Source organism: Pinus tabuliformis, chromosome 5_2 (genome assembly GCF_031772625.1).
Source record: "Pinus tabuliformis cultivar Carrire ecotype Pingquan chromosome 5_2, CPIR1, whole genome shotgun sequence".
NCBI classification, from domain to species: domain Eukaryota; kingdom Viridiplantae; phylum Streptophyta; class Pinopsida; order Pinales; family Pinaceae; genus Pinus; species Pinus tabuliformis.
In genome coordinates this window covers 364,627,095-364,645,132 of record NC_142306.1, presented here as the reverse complement: position 1 = coordinate 364,645,132, position 18,038 = coordinate 364,627,095, and positions in this window count along the sequence as shown.

Genomic DNA, 18,038 nt, shown 5'->3' with positions numbered 1-18,038 from the left:
TTATAACTTCTTTTATGCGATGTTTCAGAAGCGAAACAAAAAACCCATTTGAGACGAATTCCTATTGAACCTTGGGTCTGAATTGTATATCTTGTCTCGCTATATTTTTGGAGATATGATATAAGGAAGTTAAGGTTTTTGCAAGCTCCATAATTTCATCTAAGAGAGGTCATCGTGGAATGTTTTCTATAACACTTTCTCCACAAAGTTTCAAAAGTTAAAAAAAAACATTTGAGATGAAATCGATCTGACGGCTTTGAATTTCAGATCATGTCTCGCTATGTTTGTGGAGATATAATCTAAGGAAGTTATGGTTTTTGTAGACCCCCGAATTACATTCTAAACAAGTCACCTCGGGAAAATCATCATAACTTTCTCTCTGAGCATCATATTGAATTCTATAAGACGTTGCAGAAAGAGGACGGATTGTAGCTTCTTGGGTACCATTTTCAGAACCTAAGGTGGAAACAGTGACCTGGAGCACGTCGCACAAGTTCGCTCTACTGAACAAGTCTATACTCAGGTTATCGTTGGAGAATTGGCATAACTCTTCATTGGAGAATCCAATCTTGATCAAACTTGCAGAGTTAGAAATATTACTCAGGGGATTACTGTGGGAAGAAATTTCAGACCTTGGATATCCAAAATTACAGAAGTACGTCACATAAAATAGCAAGCTCCTACAAAGTGAAAAGATAGGTTTGTAGTTTTCTTTAAATTTTTTCATAAGCTTGGTTTGAAAAATTTGTTTGAAGGAATTCAAAGGGCATAGTGAAGCATTATTATCACTAATTGATGCCCCGATGAAAGAAAATGGAAACACCTAGTAAGCAACCTGAAAGCTCTAGCATGACTTATGAAGAAGAGGAAGAGATACAACATGATATATCAAAATTACAAGACCAAGTGCAACAAATGTCACTCACACAAAATGTAATAGAACCTAAGATGGATGGTTTAAAGAAGGACGTAGAAGCTAAGATGTATGTCATGGAAGCTAAGATGGATGGTTTAAAGAAAGTCGTTGAAGCTAAGATGGATGGTTTAAAGAGAGGCATAGAAGCTAAGATGAATGAAATGGAAGCTAAGATGGACGGCGTGGAGGCTAAGATGGACGATTTGAAGATAGATTTGAAGACAAGCATGGAAGATTTGAACACAGATTTGACAAAGTTTCTACAAGAAATGCTTACTAATGGTGAAAGGGTAGTAAGGAAACTCATGATGAGAACAAAATAAATGTTAATCATGATTTCATAGACTCTAACGTTGGATCAAAGAACCACCAAATTTCAAAGATCGATATGAGGAAGTTTGATGGCAAGGATCTTGGAACATGGATACTACAGATGGAGCAATTTTTCTATCTCCATAATGTGCAAAACACACAAAAGGTACGCATTGCAACTTTATATTTGGAACCAAAACAGTTTGTATGGTATCAATGGCTTTGCTATTATAAACAAATTGTCACTTGGGCTATTTTTATGGATGAAATGATAACACATTATGAGGATACAAAAAGCAAAACTTTTTTTAGCCAATTGATAAATCTCAAAAAAAAGGGTTCAATGATGGAGCACATTGAGGACTTCCAAAAATTGAATATAAGGGTAAAAGATATTCCAGAGGAGCATAGGATTGATGTGTTCATGGGGAATTTAAAAGATAACGTCCAACATGAGGTTCGCCTTTGGGAACCAGATTCATTGGAGAAGGCATTCAGGTTGGCAAGAAAAATGGAAAGCAAAATTATGGCAACAAGGAATCCTACCACTCACAATCATAAAGATGGAAGTGTTGATGCCCCTAGCCATCCACAACCTACAAGGTTGACACCACAACAATTGGAAGAAAAAAGAGCAAGAGGGCTTTGTTACAGTTGTGATAGCAAATACACTAAAGGTCATAAGTGTGCTGAGAAGAAACTATTTTACATAGATTGTGAAGAGGAGGAAGAATAGGAACAAGAAACATCAAAAGAAGAGGATATACGCCAAGAAAAAACCCTAGAAAAAGAAGAAATGAATCTGACCATATCTTGTAATGCAGTGGCTGGAATTAGCACTCCTCAAATTATCAAGATAGAAGGGCATATCAAGAAGAAAAATGTAATAGTGTTGATTGATTCAGGAAGTACCCATAATTTTATACATTGTAAGATAGCAAAGGAATTGAATTGCTTCCTATATCCAGCACCAGAGCGTCAAGTGATGGTTGTAAGTGGAGGAAACATAAATTGCTTAGGAAAGTACCATAATATCAAGCTATCCATGGGAGAATATGTATTGAATAGCCCAATGCTTTCCATTCCAATGGGTGGTGTTGATGTTGTACTAGGAGTCCAATGGCTACAATTCTTTGGTACAATAGCTTTTAATTTTCAAGAACTTTTCATGAAATTCTCTGCAGAAGGAAAGGAAGTTGAATTAGGGGTATCGCAGTGAAACCGAGAAATATAATCAACTCTAACGGAATGACAAAGCTTATAAAGAAAGAATAATGAGGAATATTTGCACAATTATGTTCACTAGAGGTTCCCACATCGAAACCGTCCATTTATCTAGTTCTCCAAAAATTCTTGGACAATCATTCCAAGGTATTTCAGACTCCCAGAGGCCTCTCACCTATTCGTGATCATGATCATGCTATCAATTTGATTCCAGGAAGTGTTCCTCCAAACATCAGGCCTTACAGATATCCCTATGTCCAAAAGAGTGAAATTGAACATATGGTTGTAGAAATGCTAGAGGCTAGTATAATTCAACCTAGTCAAAGTTCTTTCTCTGATCTAGTAGTATTGGTTCACAAGAAGGATGGATCATGGCGCATGTGTCTGGATTATAGGGAGCACAACAAGCTCACTATTAAGGATAAATTTTCCATTCCTATCATTGATGAATTATTGGATGAATTCCATGGATCAATTTACTTCACCAAGTTGGATCTTCGTTCAGGATATGGTCAAATCAGAATCAAGACTGAAGATATTCCAAAAACAACATTGAGAACTCATGAGGGTCATTATGAATTTTTGGTCATGCCTTTTTGCCTTACTAATGCACCTTCTACATTTCAAGGTTTAATGAATTCCATTTTCAAACCCTTCCTTAGAAAATTTGTGTTATTATTTTTTGATGATATACTGATCGACGGCAAGTCTTGGAAGGATCATGTCCAACATGTTGACATGGTGCTCAAAATATTGGAAGGGAAACAATTATATGCAAAAATATCCAAATGTTTCTTTGGACTACAAGACGTGGAATATCTGGGTCACATTGTATCTCATGAAGGTGTTAAGGTAGACCCTAACGAAATTCAAACCATTAAGGAATGGAAAATCCCCACATCCATAAAGCATCTACGAGGATTTCTCGGGTTGATAGGGTATTATTGCAAGTTTTTTAAGAATTATGGGAGAATAGCAGCACCTCTAAGAACATTATTGAAGAAAGATGCATTCTCATGGAATCCAGAAGAAACAAAGGCCTTTGATCATCTTAAAGAGAAAATGTGCCAAGCACTAGTCTTAGCTACATCGGACTTCACAAAAACCTTTAATGTAGAATGTGATGCTTCAGGAAATGGAATTTGTGTTGTTCTAATGCAATAAGAAAGACCCATTTCTTTCAAAAGTCATCCAATTAAAGGAAAGTATTTATGCAAAGCTATTTATGATAAGGAAATGCTCGCAATACTACATGCACTTAAGAAATGGTGACCCTACCTGATGGGAAGACACTTCAAGGTAAAAATAGATCATGATAGTCTTAATACTTTTCAGAACACATATTATCTTCAGGAGAGCAGCAAAAATGGGTCACAAAGATGTTGGGCTATGACTTTGAAATCATCTACAAAAAAGGGAAGCAAAATGTTGCGGCAGATGCACTCTCAAGAAAGGATAAGGATGTCGAAGCATTTCCTTGCGCAATTTCTATTATTCAACCTGATTTGATAAATGAAGCAAGGCATGAATGGAAGAATGACGAGGAAGTGTGAGAACTCATTCAAAAGATACAACAAGACCCTAGTACATCTGATACATTTAGTTGTAAAAATGATTCGTTATGGTACAAGGATCAGTTATACCTATGTAAGAATTCACAACTCAAAAAAATGATTCTTAGGGAATTGCACACCTCTCCCTTAGGAGGGTACTCAGGATTTCTAAAAACCTACCACAAGGTTAAGAAGGACATTTTTTAGGATGGCCTTAAATCATATATTCAAAAGTTTGTAGCGGAATGTTTGGGTTGCCAACAAAATAAAGTTGAAACAATTAAGACCCCAAGACTATTACAACATTTATCGATTCCAAGTCAACGTTGGGAGGAGGTTTCAATGGATTTTATCATATATTTACCCAAGTCCGAAGGAAAGAGTGTTATCATGGTGGTAGTTGACAGACTTATCAAGTATGCACACTTTTGTGCATTATCTCATCCATTTAAAGCGAGTACAGTTTCTACTGCATTTATGGAAATAATTCAAAAGCTACATTGAAACCCAAAGATTACTGTAAGCGACAGAGATCCCATTTTCACTTGAAATTTTTGGACAAAATTATTTTCTTGTCTTGGTACTCAGTTAGCTCATAGCTCCTCTTATCATCCTCAATGTGATGGGAAAACTGTCATAGTAAAAAAATGTTTGGAAGGATATCTTCGTTTCTTTGTATCTGATAAACAGACACAATCGGTCAAATGGTTGCCTCTGGCTGAATAGTGTTATAAGACTTCCTTCCATACTGAAACAAAAATGACCCCATTCATGGCACTTTATGGATATCATCCACCATCCATCACATCATGTTTAATAGAAAATTCTAAGGTTCAAGCAGTATAAGATCACATCAAGCATCAGAAACAAGTTCTCCAACTCTTAATGGATAACCTCACTGTGGTTCAGAATAGAATGAAACAACAGACAGATCAACATCATAGCGAAAGATGTTTTAATGTAGGTGATTGGGTATTCCTACGGATACAACCATATAAACAAATGTCCCTCAAGCAAGCTAAGAAGGATAATAAATTATCACCAAAGTATTATGGTCCATACAAGGTGTTGCAAAAGATAGGTATTATGGCATACAAATTGGAGCTTCCTGCAGCTTCCCAAGTGAACCTAGTTTTCCATGTTTCATGCTTAAATAAGGTTATAGGTGACAAGATTCCAGTTCAAACAATATTGCCAGAACTTGATGAGGAAGGAAAAATCATATTGGAACCTGAAGCAATCAAAGAAACAAGAACTCGACAGCTACGAAATCGATCAATTTCAGAGTATCTCATAAAGTGGAAGAACTTACCCTTTGGACATTCCACATGGGAGGATGAGAATTTTATACAGAAACATCCATAACTACTCAAGCATTGATGAAAACACTTTTTTGAAGGAGAGGTGCATGTTAGGTCCCTATAATACTAGTGATTCCCCCATTACTATTGTCATTGTATCCCTTATTGTTATTATTGTGCCACATAGAATCCCACTGTTGTTATTTTTGTGCCTTTATATTATTACTGTTAGGTTAACTTGGTTATATTGTGACCCCTTAGACTCCTATACATAGAAAGGAGGTTTTTTCATTTGTATCATCCAAGAATTGTTCATTTGTGTAATGTAAAGGAGGCTTCCCCCTCGAAGAGGCTAAATTCTAAGGTGTTGATCTATCTTTTCTATCTTTTTGTGAGTTGGTTTCATAACAGAGCAATGGAAAAAATTAATGAACATGTGGATATAAAAAATCCCTGGATTCCTTACCTTTCCTCATTTCTCATATCATATCCCTTTTGACTTCTCATCGGATTCTTATATTAACTATAAAATAACAATATTTACAAATATTCAAAATTACCATGGTATGTTTACCTCATTATGTGCATAAAACATATAAAAACAATATCTAGTTAAAACTATAATATCCCCAACCAACTCTTCACTACAACATGACACCCTTCCTTGCCCTTTCTTCCCTTAGGCTAGCAATAAGGGGAGTTTTCAAACAAGAGGACCCTCGATTCATAGTAAAAACGGGGAAAGAGAAGGATTTTACTAAATAATTAGGGAGATCATGGTATTTTTCCAAGGTATTTGTTGATGGTATTCGCCATCAGTATTTCCTAGTGGTATCATGATCAATTTTAGAAAATTGGAAAAGGCCCAATCAAAATCAATAAAGGAGGAAGGGGGCGAATTTGATATCTATATTTTCTCTCTGCGCTTTGGTTGGAGGAATAGGATATTTTTCAATGAGTGATGATTTCAATCAATATCCTTTCGCTAGTGTCGATGGGATCCAATTTCACTCTAGTCAGAAACCTAACTTAGGGGAAACTAGATATCACCCTAGTTGGTTAGGTTTTTCTATTTTTCTTTAACTCGTAGAGGTCTTCTAATTTGATCATCCTTTCAAGGGTTATTTTTAGCATTTCCGTCTTCTGTCAGAGGATTTACCCCACACAACTACAACATATCTGAGGGTTAAGAAGTGCATCATATTGCAGAAGGCTAAATGTTTTTAGTGGAAATTACATGGACAATCAACATCATTTGAGATCTCAACCTCGTAGGGTAGATTTGCTAGTATTTCATAGTCAATGTATTTCCCCATTAAATTTCTACAATATCAACTTGCATTATGTATTTTACAAGATGGAGCCACCGTTCTTTCACAATCAAGGTGTTGACCCATCAAGCTCCTCTAGGATTGAGTTATAGACCTATCAAATTTCCTAGGTCGAGAAGCGTCTTCTTTGTTGGATGGTCGCAGGATTTAGTGCATGATCAATAAGGAGTTGAGCCTTTTGATAGAAAGCAAGTGATTCCATAGGATCACGCATATCTCAAAGGTTTCTAAGGCCACGCAATCCGTGAAACCTCTGATCTATCATACAAGAGCCACATTAAAGTTCCTAAGGTGAAGGGGGATCATGACTATAACTCTTACACTTGTTGTTATATTTCACTTAAAGGAACTTATGAAATCATCCTAATGTATTTTGAGGATTTTTGACCAACTTCAATGATGCAAGAACATAGAAGGAGCACAAATTTGATGAATACTGGACCGAGGCTTTCCAATCTGATGGGATAGTCACATGATGATGTTGGGAGACATTTTAATGTTTTGTAAATATTTACATTGGGATGTGAGTTTTGTTTCGCATAAGTTGGAGGAAATATTTCCTAATGTAAATGTAATTTGAGTTTCCCTCATTTTGTGAGAATTGGAAATGAATCATCTCTTGTGACCCTTGGTTATCCCATGTAGATTTATTCTTAAAGAGAAAGTGTTGAGAAGAAGAGGGGGGAGAAGTGCAGTAGTGAAGAAGAGAAGTTGTTATGTCCCTATAATACTAGTGATTCCCCCATTACTATTGTCATTGTAGCCCTTATTTTTATTTTTGTGCCCCTATTGTCTACATATTGTTATTATTGTTCCCCATAAAAGCCCACTATTGTTATTTTTGTGCCCTTATATTATTATTGTTATGTCGGATTTGATTATATTGTGACCCATTAGACTCCTATATATAGAAAGGAGGTTTTTTCATTTGTGTCATCCAAGAATTGTTCATTTGTCTGATGTAAAGGTGGGTTCCCCTAGACGAGGCTGATTTTGAAGGCATTGATCTATCTTTTCTTCCATTTTGTCAGCTGGTTGCATAACATTTGGTATCAGAGCTTTGGATTCTAAAGTTTCGCTACTCCCAATAGGTCATCGTGGAATTTTCACTATAATTTTTCTTCGGTGACATTTCAAAAGCTAAAAAAACCCATTTGAGCCAAAATCTCTCTAAACCTCAAGTCCCAATTTCATATCTTTTTTAGTTATATTTTTGGATATATGATCCAAAAAAGTCAGGGTTTTTGCAAGATCCCGAATTATATCTCAAACAAGTGAGTTGGGGAGAATCATCATAGCTTTTTTTCTAGGCATCACATTGAAATTTATTAAGGAGTTAAATAAATAGGATAGCTTGTAGTTTTATGTGTATCGGTTTCTGGTACTAAGGTTGAAACAGTGACACCTGGCACTTCGTACAAGTTTTCTCTACTGAACTATTCTATAATCAAGTCGTCATGGGAGATTTGGCATAACTCTTTCTTGGAGAATATAATGATGAGACTTTAGGGGTTAGAAAGAGGACTCAGAGGGCTACTGCAGGACCAAATTTCAGACCTTAGAGATCCAAAATTATAGAGATACAACAGATTCAATATCAAACTACCACAAAATGAAAAAGATGTGGAATCTAAGATAGATGGTATGAAAGACAAAATTGAAGATTGGAAGAAAGATGGGGAAGGTTGGAAGGAAGGTTTAACAAAGTTGCTACAAGAAAGGCTTCCTAATGGTGAAAAGGTAGTAGAGGAAACTTATAATGAGAACAAAAGAAATGTTAATCATGATTTGAAGAATGAAAAAATTGAAGACTTGAAGAAAGATGTGGAAGGTTTGAAGAAAGGTTTCACAAAGTTGCTATAAGAAAGGCTTCTTAATGGAAAAAAGGTAGTAGAGGAAACACATGATGAGAACAAAAGAAATGTTAGTCAAGATTTCATAGAATCTAACATTGGAACAAAGACCCACCACGTTCCTAAGATTGATATGAGGAATTTTAATGGGAAGGATCACGTAACATGGATACTACAGATGGAACAATTTTTTGATCTCCATAATGTGCAAAACACACAAAAGGTACGCATTGCAACTTTATATTTGGAACCAAATCAATTTGTATGGTATCGATGGCTTTGCTCTCGTAAGAAAATTCTCACTTGAGAAATTTTTATGGAAGAAATGATAGCACATTATAAGGATACAAAAATCAACACCTTTTTTAGCGAATTGATAAATCTCAAACAAAATATTTCAATGGTGGAGAACATTGAGGACTTCCAAAAATTGAATATAAGGGTAAAATATATTCCAGAGGAGCATAGGATTGATGTTTTCATATGGACTTTAAAGAATAACATCCAACATGAGGTTCGAATTTAGGAACCTGATTCATTGGAGAAGGTATTCAAGTTGGTAAGAAAAATGGAAAGCAAAATTTTGGCAACAAGGAAGTCTACCACTCACAATTATAAAGATGGAACTGTTTTTGGTCCTAGCCTTCCACAACCTACAAGGCTGACACCACAAAATTTGGAAGAAAAAAGAGTAAAAGGGCTTTGTTACAGTTGTGATAGAAAATACACTAAAGGTCATAAGTTTGCTAAAAAGAAATTGTTTTACATAGATTGTGAAGAGGAGGAAGAAAAGGAATAGGAAATGTCAAAAGAAGAGGATATACACCAAGAAAAAACCCTAGAGAAAGAAGAAATGAATCTAACGGTATATTGTAATGCATTGGTCAGAATTACCACTCCTCAAACTATCAAGATAGAAGGACATATCAAGAAGAAAAAGTGAATAGTGTTGATTGATTCGGGAAGTGCCCATAATTTTATTCATTGTAAGATAGCTAAGGAATTGAATTGCTTCCTATATCCAGCAAAAGAGTGTGAAGTGATGGTAGCAAGTGAAGGAACCATAAATTTCTCTGGAAAGTGCAATAATATCAACCTATCCGTCAGAGAATATGTATTGAAGAGCCTAATTATTTCCATTCCAATGGGTGGTGCTGATGTTGCACTAGGAGTCCACTGGCTACAATAGCTTTTAATTTTCAAGAACTTTTCATGAAATTTTCTTTGGAAGGAAAGGAAGTTGAATTAATGGGTATCGCAAGGAAATTGGGAAATATAATAAGTTATAACGGAATGAAACATATTCTAAATAAAGAACAATGAGGTGTAATTTCACAATTATATTTGATCGAGCTTCGCACATCGAAATGATCTATTTCTCCATATGTCCAAAAAGTCTTGGATAATCATTCCAAGGTATTTGAGACTCCCGAAGGCCTCCCACCTATTCATGATCATGATCATGCCATTCATTTGATTCCAGGAAGTGTTCCTCCAAACATCATGCCTTACCAATATCCCTATGCGCAAAATAGTGAAATTAAAAATATGGTTCCAAAAATGATAGAGGCTGGTATAATTCAACCTAGTCAAAGTTCTTCCTTTGCTATACTAGTATTTGTGCACAAGAAGGATGGGTCATGGTGCATGTCTCTGGATTATAGGGAGCTCAAAAAGCTCACTATTAGAGATAAATTTCCCATTACTGTCATTGATGAATTATTGGATGAATTGGATGCATGCATTTACTTCACAAAGTTGGATCTTCATTTAGGATATCATCAAATCATAATGAATACTAAATACATTCTAAAAACAACATTTAGAACTCATGAGGGTCATTATGAATTTTTGGTCATGCCTTTTGGCCTTACCAATGCACCTTCTACATTTTGAGGTTTGATGAATTCCATTTTCAAACCCTTCCTTAGAAAACTTTTGTTAGTATTTTTGGATGATATAATAATTTACAACAAGTCTTGGAAGGATCATGTTCAACATGTTGATGGGGTTCTCAAACTATTGTAGGAGAAACAATTATATGCAAAAAAATCCAAATGTTTCTTTTGACTACAAGAGGTGGAATATGTGGGTCATATTGTATCTCATGAAGGTGTTAAGGTAGACCCCAACAAAATTAAAGCCATTAAGGAATGGAAAATCCCCACATCCATAAAGCATATACAAGGATTCCTTTAGTTGACAGGGTATTATCACAAGTCTGTTAAGAGTTATGGGAGAATAGCAGCACCTCTAACAACATTATTGAAGAAATATGCATTTTCATGGACTCCAGAAGCAACGAAATCCTTTGAACATCTTAAAGAGACAATGTGCTAAGCACCGGTCTTAGCTACGCCAGACTTCGCAAAAACCTTTATTGTGGAATATGATGCCTTAGGAAATGGAATTGGTGTTGTTTTAATGCAAGAAGAGATACAGATTGGTTTTGAAAGTCGTCCAATCAAAGGAAACTATTTACACAAAGCTATTTATGAGAAGTAAATGTTGGCAATACTTCATGCACTTAAGAAATGGCCACCCCACATAATGGAAAGACACTTGAAGGCAAAAATGGATCATGATAGTATTAAATACTTTTTAGAACAAGTATTATCTTCAGAAGAGCAGCAAAAATGGGTCACGAAGATGTTGTCTTATGAATTTGATATCACCTGCAAAAAATGGAAGGAAAATGTTGTGGTAGATGTACTCTCAAGAAAGGATGAGGATTTGGAAACATTGTTTTGCGCTATTTCTATTATCCAACTCGATTGGATAAACAAAGCAAGGGATAAATGGAAGAATGATGAAGAAGTGTGGGCACTCATTCAAAAGTTACAACAAGATCCCAGTATATGTGATACATTTAGCTGGAAAAATGATTCCTTATGGTACAAAGATCACTTATACCTATGTAACAATTCCCAACTCAAACAAAATATTCTTATGGAATTGCCCACCTCTCCCTTAGGAGGGCGCTCCGAATTCTTAAAAACTTACCACAAGGTCAAGAAGGAGTTTTTTTGGGATGGCCTTAAATCGGATATTCAAAAGTTTCTGGCGTAATGTTTGGTTTGCCAAAAAAATAAAGTTGAAACAATTAAGACTACAGGTTTGTTACAACCTTTATCCATTCCAAGCCAACGTTGGGAGGAGGTATCAATGGATTTTATCACAATTTTACCCAAGTTTGAAGGAAAGAGTGTCATCATGGTGGTAGTTGATATACTTACCATGTATGCACACTTTTGTGCATTATCACATCCATTTAAAGAAAGTATAGTTTCTACTGCATTTATGGAAACAATTCAAAAGCTACGTGGAAACCCAAAGATTATTATAATCAACAAAGATCCCATTTTCCATAGAAATTTTTGGACATAATTATTTTCTTGTCTTAGTACTCAGTTAGCTCATAGCTCATCTTATCATCCTCAATCTAATGGGAAAACTTATATAGTAAGCAAATGTTTGGAAGGACATCTTCGTTTCCTTGTATCTGATAGAAATACATAATGGGTCAAATGGTTACCTCTAGTTGAATGGTGGTATAACACTTCCTCCCATATTGCAGCAAAAATGACCCAATTTATGGCACTTTATGGATATCATCCACTACCCATCACATCATATTTAAGAGAAAATTCTAAGGTTCAAGTAGTGGAAAATCACATCGAGCATCAACAACAGGTTCTCCAACTGTTAAAGGATAACCTCAGTTTGGTGCAGAACAGAATGAAACAACATGTAGATCAATATTGCATTGAAAGAAGTTTTGATGTAGGTGACTGGGTATTCCTATGGCTACAACCATATAAATAAATGTCCCTCAAGCAAGCTAAGAAGGATAATAAATTATCACCAAAGCATTATGGTCCTACAAGATGTTGCAAAAGATTGGTAATATGGCATACAAATTGGAGCTTCCTGTAACTTCCCGAGTGTGCACAGTTTTCCACATTTCATGCTTAAATAAGGTTATAGGTGATAAAAACCTAGTTCAAAAAATATTGCCAGAACTTGACGAGGAAGGAAAAATCATATTTGAACCTGAAGGAGTCACATAAACAAGAACTCGATAGCTACGAAATCATATAATTTTAGTGTCTCATCATGTGGAAGAAATCACCCGCTGAAGATTCCACATGGGAGGGTGAGAATTTTATACAGAAGCATCTAGAACTACTCAAGCGTTGAGAACAATACCTTTTTAAAGGAGAGGCGCATGTGGTGTCCATATAATACTAGTGATTCCCCCATTACTATTGTCATTGTAGCCCTTATTGTTATTTTTGTTCCCCTATTGTCGCCATATTATTATTATTGCACCCCATAGAAGCCCATTATTGTTATTGTTGTGCCCTTATATTATTATGTTATGTCGGATTTGATTATATTGTGACCCGTTAGACTCCTATATATAGAAAGGAGGTTTTGCCAATTGCATCATCCAAGAATTGTTCATTTGTTTAATGTAAAGGAGGTTTCCCCCTCGAAGAGGCCGATTTTAAAGGCGTTGATCTATCTGTTCTTTTATTTTGTGAGTTGGTTGCATAACAGAAGCTCTAGCATGAGCAGAAGAGGAAACGGTTGAGAGGATTGGGTTGCGCATGCCCACATTGTATATTCTGACAAGTTTAATGTATGTTGAATGTGATTAATGAGTGGCTTGTTTAAATTTGTACTTGCTTATTTATGTATATATAATGTCGATTAGATTTTTTTGGGATGCACTTGTTGATTCAATTTACAATAATAATTTGAATGTGTCAAGATGTGGTGGATGTACGCCTTAGGAACAATATTGGTTCCTTGTTCAAATGTAATCTAGAGCTGAACATATTTACCCCCTCTGCATATGAAGTTGTAACTTCATATGGTTATCATAGTGTTGCTAATGTGTTATGAATGTATGATGTTAGTATATTGATGTTTGCTAATACTTCTGGTGTATGGTAGTGCCATAGGTGGGTTCTGATCATTTCTAAGATGTTTTATGCCTGAAAAAAATTAGACCCTGCACTAAAGCTGTTTATGTTGAAGATTGTGACCTATGTTGTGTATGTATGGTTTGGGTAACCTATGTATGGTTGTGTGGTATATTTGTGCATGTTGGTCAATATCCCTTAGTGCATTATCCATTCCACTGATTGAAGATATCTATCGCTAAATGTGTAAAGCTTAGAGTGAATATAACGTTGTCACAGAGAAGGGAGCACCCTCATTTTGGTGATTGTTGTCCAAAACATTTCTGATTTGTTTATGTCTAATAAATTCAAGTTAGTGATGTAAATAACCATAAAGGAGGGTGTATGAAATTAGGTGTAATGTTAAGGAGAAATTCTAGGCCATGTAGAGTCAATTGGTAACAAAGTCGAGTCATTTCACCTTTCAGGAATTCGAAAAGATACTTTTCTTTGGCTCTATGAAATTATTTCACAACACCTACATCACATACTTTTCAAGGCAATGTCCAAGCTCTTTAAAGCCCATTTGGCCTACTCATTGCATAATTCGTTAAGATAATCATATGTAATTTGAATTAGGTGAGAACAAGGACATGAAAAGGTGAGAGAAAGCCCTCTCATGGAGTCTCGAATAGAAAATCCACATTCTTATTTTGACAGCATATATTTAATTAATTCCTGAAAATTCTAGAATGTGTCTAAATACAAACTTGTGAGCTATGATTTGAAGTATCCTAGGTTATTGGAAGTTGTGGTAATCCCATTCTCGAGGTAACCTGATCCTCATCAAGTGGTATCAGAGCTCAACGTTGTTTTTTGGAGAATGTCAGAATGTGAAAAGAGCACATTCTCTCTTTGTTGATGAGCCTAAATTCTCTTTGTTAATGCAATTAGAACAATAGCGATTAGAATTGAAGGTTTTATGTCGACTTTGTATGAAGCCTTTTTGAATGGGTTTTTGTCAAAGTATTTAATGAAATTGTGAGCAAACGAATTCCTTGAACAAAATTTAAGTTGACAAGGTTGAGAGGATACTTTGATGTATCTTGAGGTAAGTTTATGTAGGTTATTAGGAGTAGCCTTGGATAGAATATAGCAAACTATTTTATTCAAGAGGAAATTGGCTTTTAACCATTTTTATGTGGAAAGTGGAAATAACTTTGGAAGACAAATGAAAAGAGGCTTTAGTTGAAGAAGTAATGCACAATTACATGAAAAAAAATATAAAACTTGCAGGAGGAGACAATTAAGCTTGAGAAAGTGCAGTATTCGATGAAAATTTTCAAGGAAGATGAACAAAGAAATAAAAGACAGGAGAAGGAGATACACTAATAAAAGAACTTATTATTGAGGAAAACAACAAACTTATCACAAGGAGTTGGACAAGAACAACCTTATAGTAAGAGGGGCATAAGCTAAGTTCATAGGAAGATTAAGTTGATAGCGATTGTCATAGAAAGTAAGTTATGTCAAGGGAGGAGCAGGAAAATATCTTAGATGAAGAAATGATGACAGAACCATACAACAAAAGAAACTAAGAAGAGTGAATGATTTAAGATTTAGCAAACAACAACTTTGAAAGTGGAGGAGCAAGAGTTCTCAAGAAGGGGTTCTACTGCAGAAAACCTAGAGTAGAGAAGATACGAGGAGGAAGACTTGGTATGGGTGTCAAGTAGCAGACTTATTATAGAGAAATGAAGCATTTTTTGTTGTTGACTAGTGGATAGGGAGTGTTCATGAGAGAAAAATATGAAGATTATTGTTATTAGCCATAACATGGGTTCAAAAGAAAGTCACAAGCAGAAGAAGAAAAGTTCCAAAGAAGTTGGAGTGAAAGGAATGAGTGATGAATAATTTGAGACAGATATTTTTGAGTTAAGAGTAGAACTAAATCATGTGAAATAGTTGCTACAAGAAAGTGAATATGACCAGAGTCATGCTTGGATAATTAGCAGGAAGAATGGTGTCGATTTAAAGAAAATGAAGGTTTGCAACAACAAAGGGATGATAATAGTAAGAACAATTTTGCTGCAACAACTGTGTGGAGATTGAACAAGTAGGTAATGGTCTCTTGTTTCAGTTAATTATGGATTAATCACTAGTTACAAGTAGTAGTGATGAGTAGTTCCAGTTGAGGATGATGGCAAGGAACCTTGTAGTAGAAAGTGAGTAATTCAATGTAGAATCGAGAAGAGTATAGAGTGCTTAGATAAATATTTTGGAGGAAGGATTCAACATATATGTGAGGAGAAGACTAGGCATGCAAAAACATATTATGGTATTTACAAACATGTTCATAGAGTCAGCTTGTTGCAGTGTCTTATGTGTAGTTCGTAGTGAGTAGGGATGAGCTCATAGAAGAAGGAAATTTGTGACTACTGAGATTAGTACTAATGGTTCAAAGAGAAGACGTGGTAGATCATGCCAGAAAAATCTTGATAGAGGAGAAGCTAAAATCAAATTGTTGCAAGATATGACCATAGGAATGCTACCGAAGGACAAGGAATACCAAGGTTATAGATGAAGTCTCTAAAAGAAAGAAAAATGGAATTTATTGTAGGTAAAGCTGAGACAAATATTAAATGATCAAATGGAGGAAAATATTAAGGGAGTTCATTTGCAGCTATGGAATAACATCTCAAGGGTGATGAACATATGTGTGATGATGTTGTTATAGTGGATGAAGGAGGTGAATATTTGATGAGTAGACTAAAGACCAAAAATTCCAGCTAAGGATTGAATTGGAAAATGAAATTGACGAAAGGAAAGAAGGAAGGTATAGTTGGTTGTATGAAGAGAAAACAAATTATTCTGAGGAAATTTTTGAGAAATGTATAGCAAGTTTGAAAAATTTAGCAACAAGTTCAGAGTTCACAACAGAAGTGGTAAAAGAAGGTACAAGTCAATTAGAGATATGGTAAGAGATTTGTGTCACTGTGTAGGTGACATTAGAGGAAGGTGAGGAGATTTGCTGCAACTTAGAGTAAGGAGTGCTCAAAGAGTTCCAGAAGAGTGTACCAAGAAGATGCTAAAAGACCAAACTACAGAGAAAGTTTGGTGAGGTATCATGTGGCAAGGTGGATATTTGCTACTGTAGAGGAATTTTTCGTTTCATGAGTTGAATTTGTTATGAGAAGGTCATATGCATATGAAGACAATGTCAAAAAAATTTATACCTTGGGAGTCTAATGCAAGTGCATAGATGGAGCACAAATTTGATGAAGACTAGACTAAGTATTTCCAATCTGATGGGATGGTCACATGATGATGTTCAGTGAAATTTTAGATGTTTTGTAAATATTTACATTGGGATGTGATTTTTTTTTTGAATAAGTTGGAGGAAATATTTTCCAATGTAAATGTACTTTCAGTTTCCCTTATTTTGTGAAAAGGGGAAACTAGTCATCTCTTGTGACTCTTGGTTATCCCATGTAGCATTATTTTTAAAGATAAAGAGTGTTGAAAAGAAGAGAGGGGTGAAGTGCACTGGTGAAGAAGAGAAACTCTAGTATGAGGAGAAAAGGAAGAGGTTGGGAGGCCTGTGTTGCACATGCCCACATTGTATATTTTGCCCTGTTTAATCTATGTTGAATGTGCTTAATTAGCAACTTGTTCAAATGCCTCAGTACTTGTTTATTTCTGTACATGTATAATATTAATTAGATTTTTTGCAGGTTTCACTTGTTGAGTAAATTTATAGTAAGAATCTGAAAGTGTCAAGAAATGTAGTGGTTGTACGCCTTAGGAATGAGATTGATTCCATGTTCAAATGTAATGTAGAGGTGAACAAGTTTACCCCATGTGCATATGGAGTTATAACTCCATATGGTTGTCATAGTGTTGCTGATGTGTTATGAATGTATATTGTTGGTCTATTGATGTGTGCTACTATTGTTGGTGTATGGTAGTGTTGTACATGGGTTGTGGGAATTTCAATGATCTTTTATTCCTGATAGAAATTAGACCCTGCATTGGAGTTGTTTATGTTGAAGATTGTGAATTGTGTTGTGTATGCATGGTTTATGCAGCTTATGTATCGATGTATCGTATATGTGTGTATGTTGGTTGATATCCCTTGGTGTGTTATACATTCTACTAATTGAATATGCCTGCTATCAAATGTCTAAAACATACCATGAATAGAATGTTGTCATAAAAATAGAGCACTTTTTTTTGTTTATTATTTTCCAAAGCCTTTCAGATTTGTCTATGTCTGATACATTTGAGTTAGTGATGTAAATCCCAATGAAGGAGGGTTAATGAGTATAATGTTAAGGAGAAATTCTAGGCCATGTAGATATGATTGGTAACAAATCAGAGTTGTTTCACCTTTCGGGAATTCAAAAAGACAATTTTTTGGGTGCGATGAAATTATTTCGTAGTGCCTACAAGAGTTTTTTTAATGTGCTATGAAATAATTTCGCAATTCCTACAACAAATAATTTTTAGGGTTGCGTATGATATTTTTAAATTCTTTTTGTCCTACTCATTACATCAGTGGTTAAGAGAAGCATATTTGAGTTGGATGAGGTGAGAAAAAGGATATGAGAAGGTGAGAGAAATCTCTCTCATGGACTC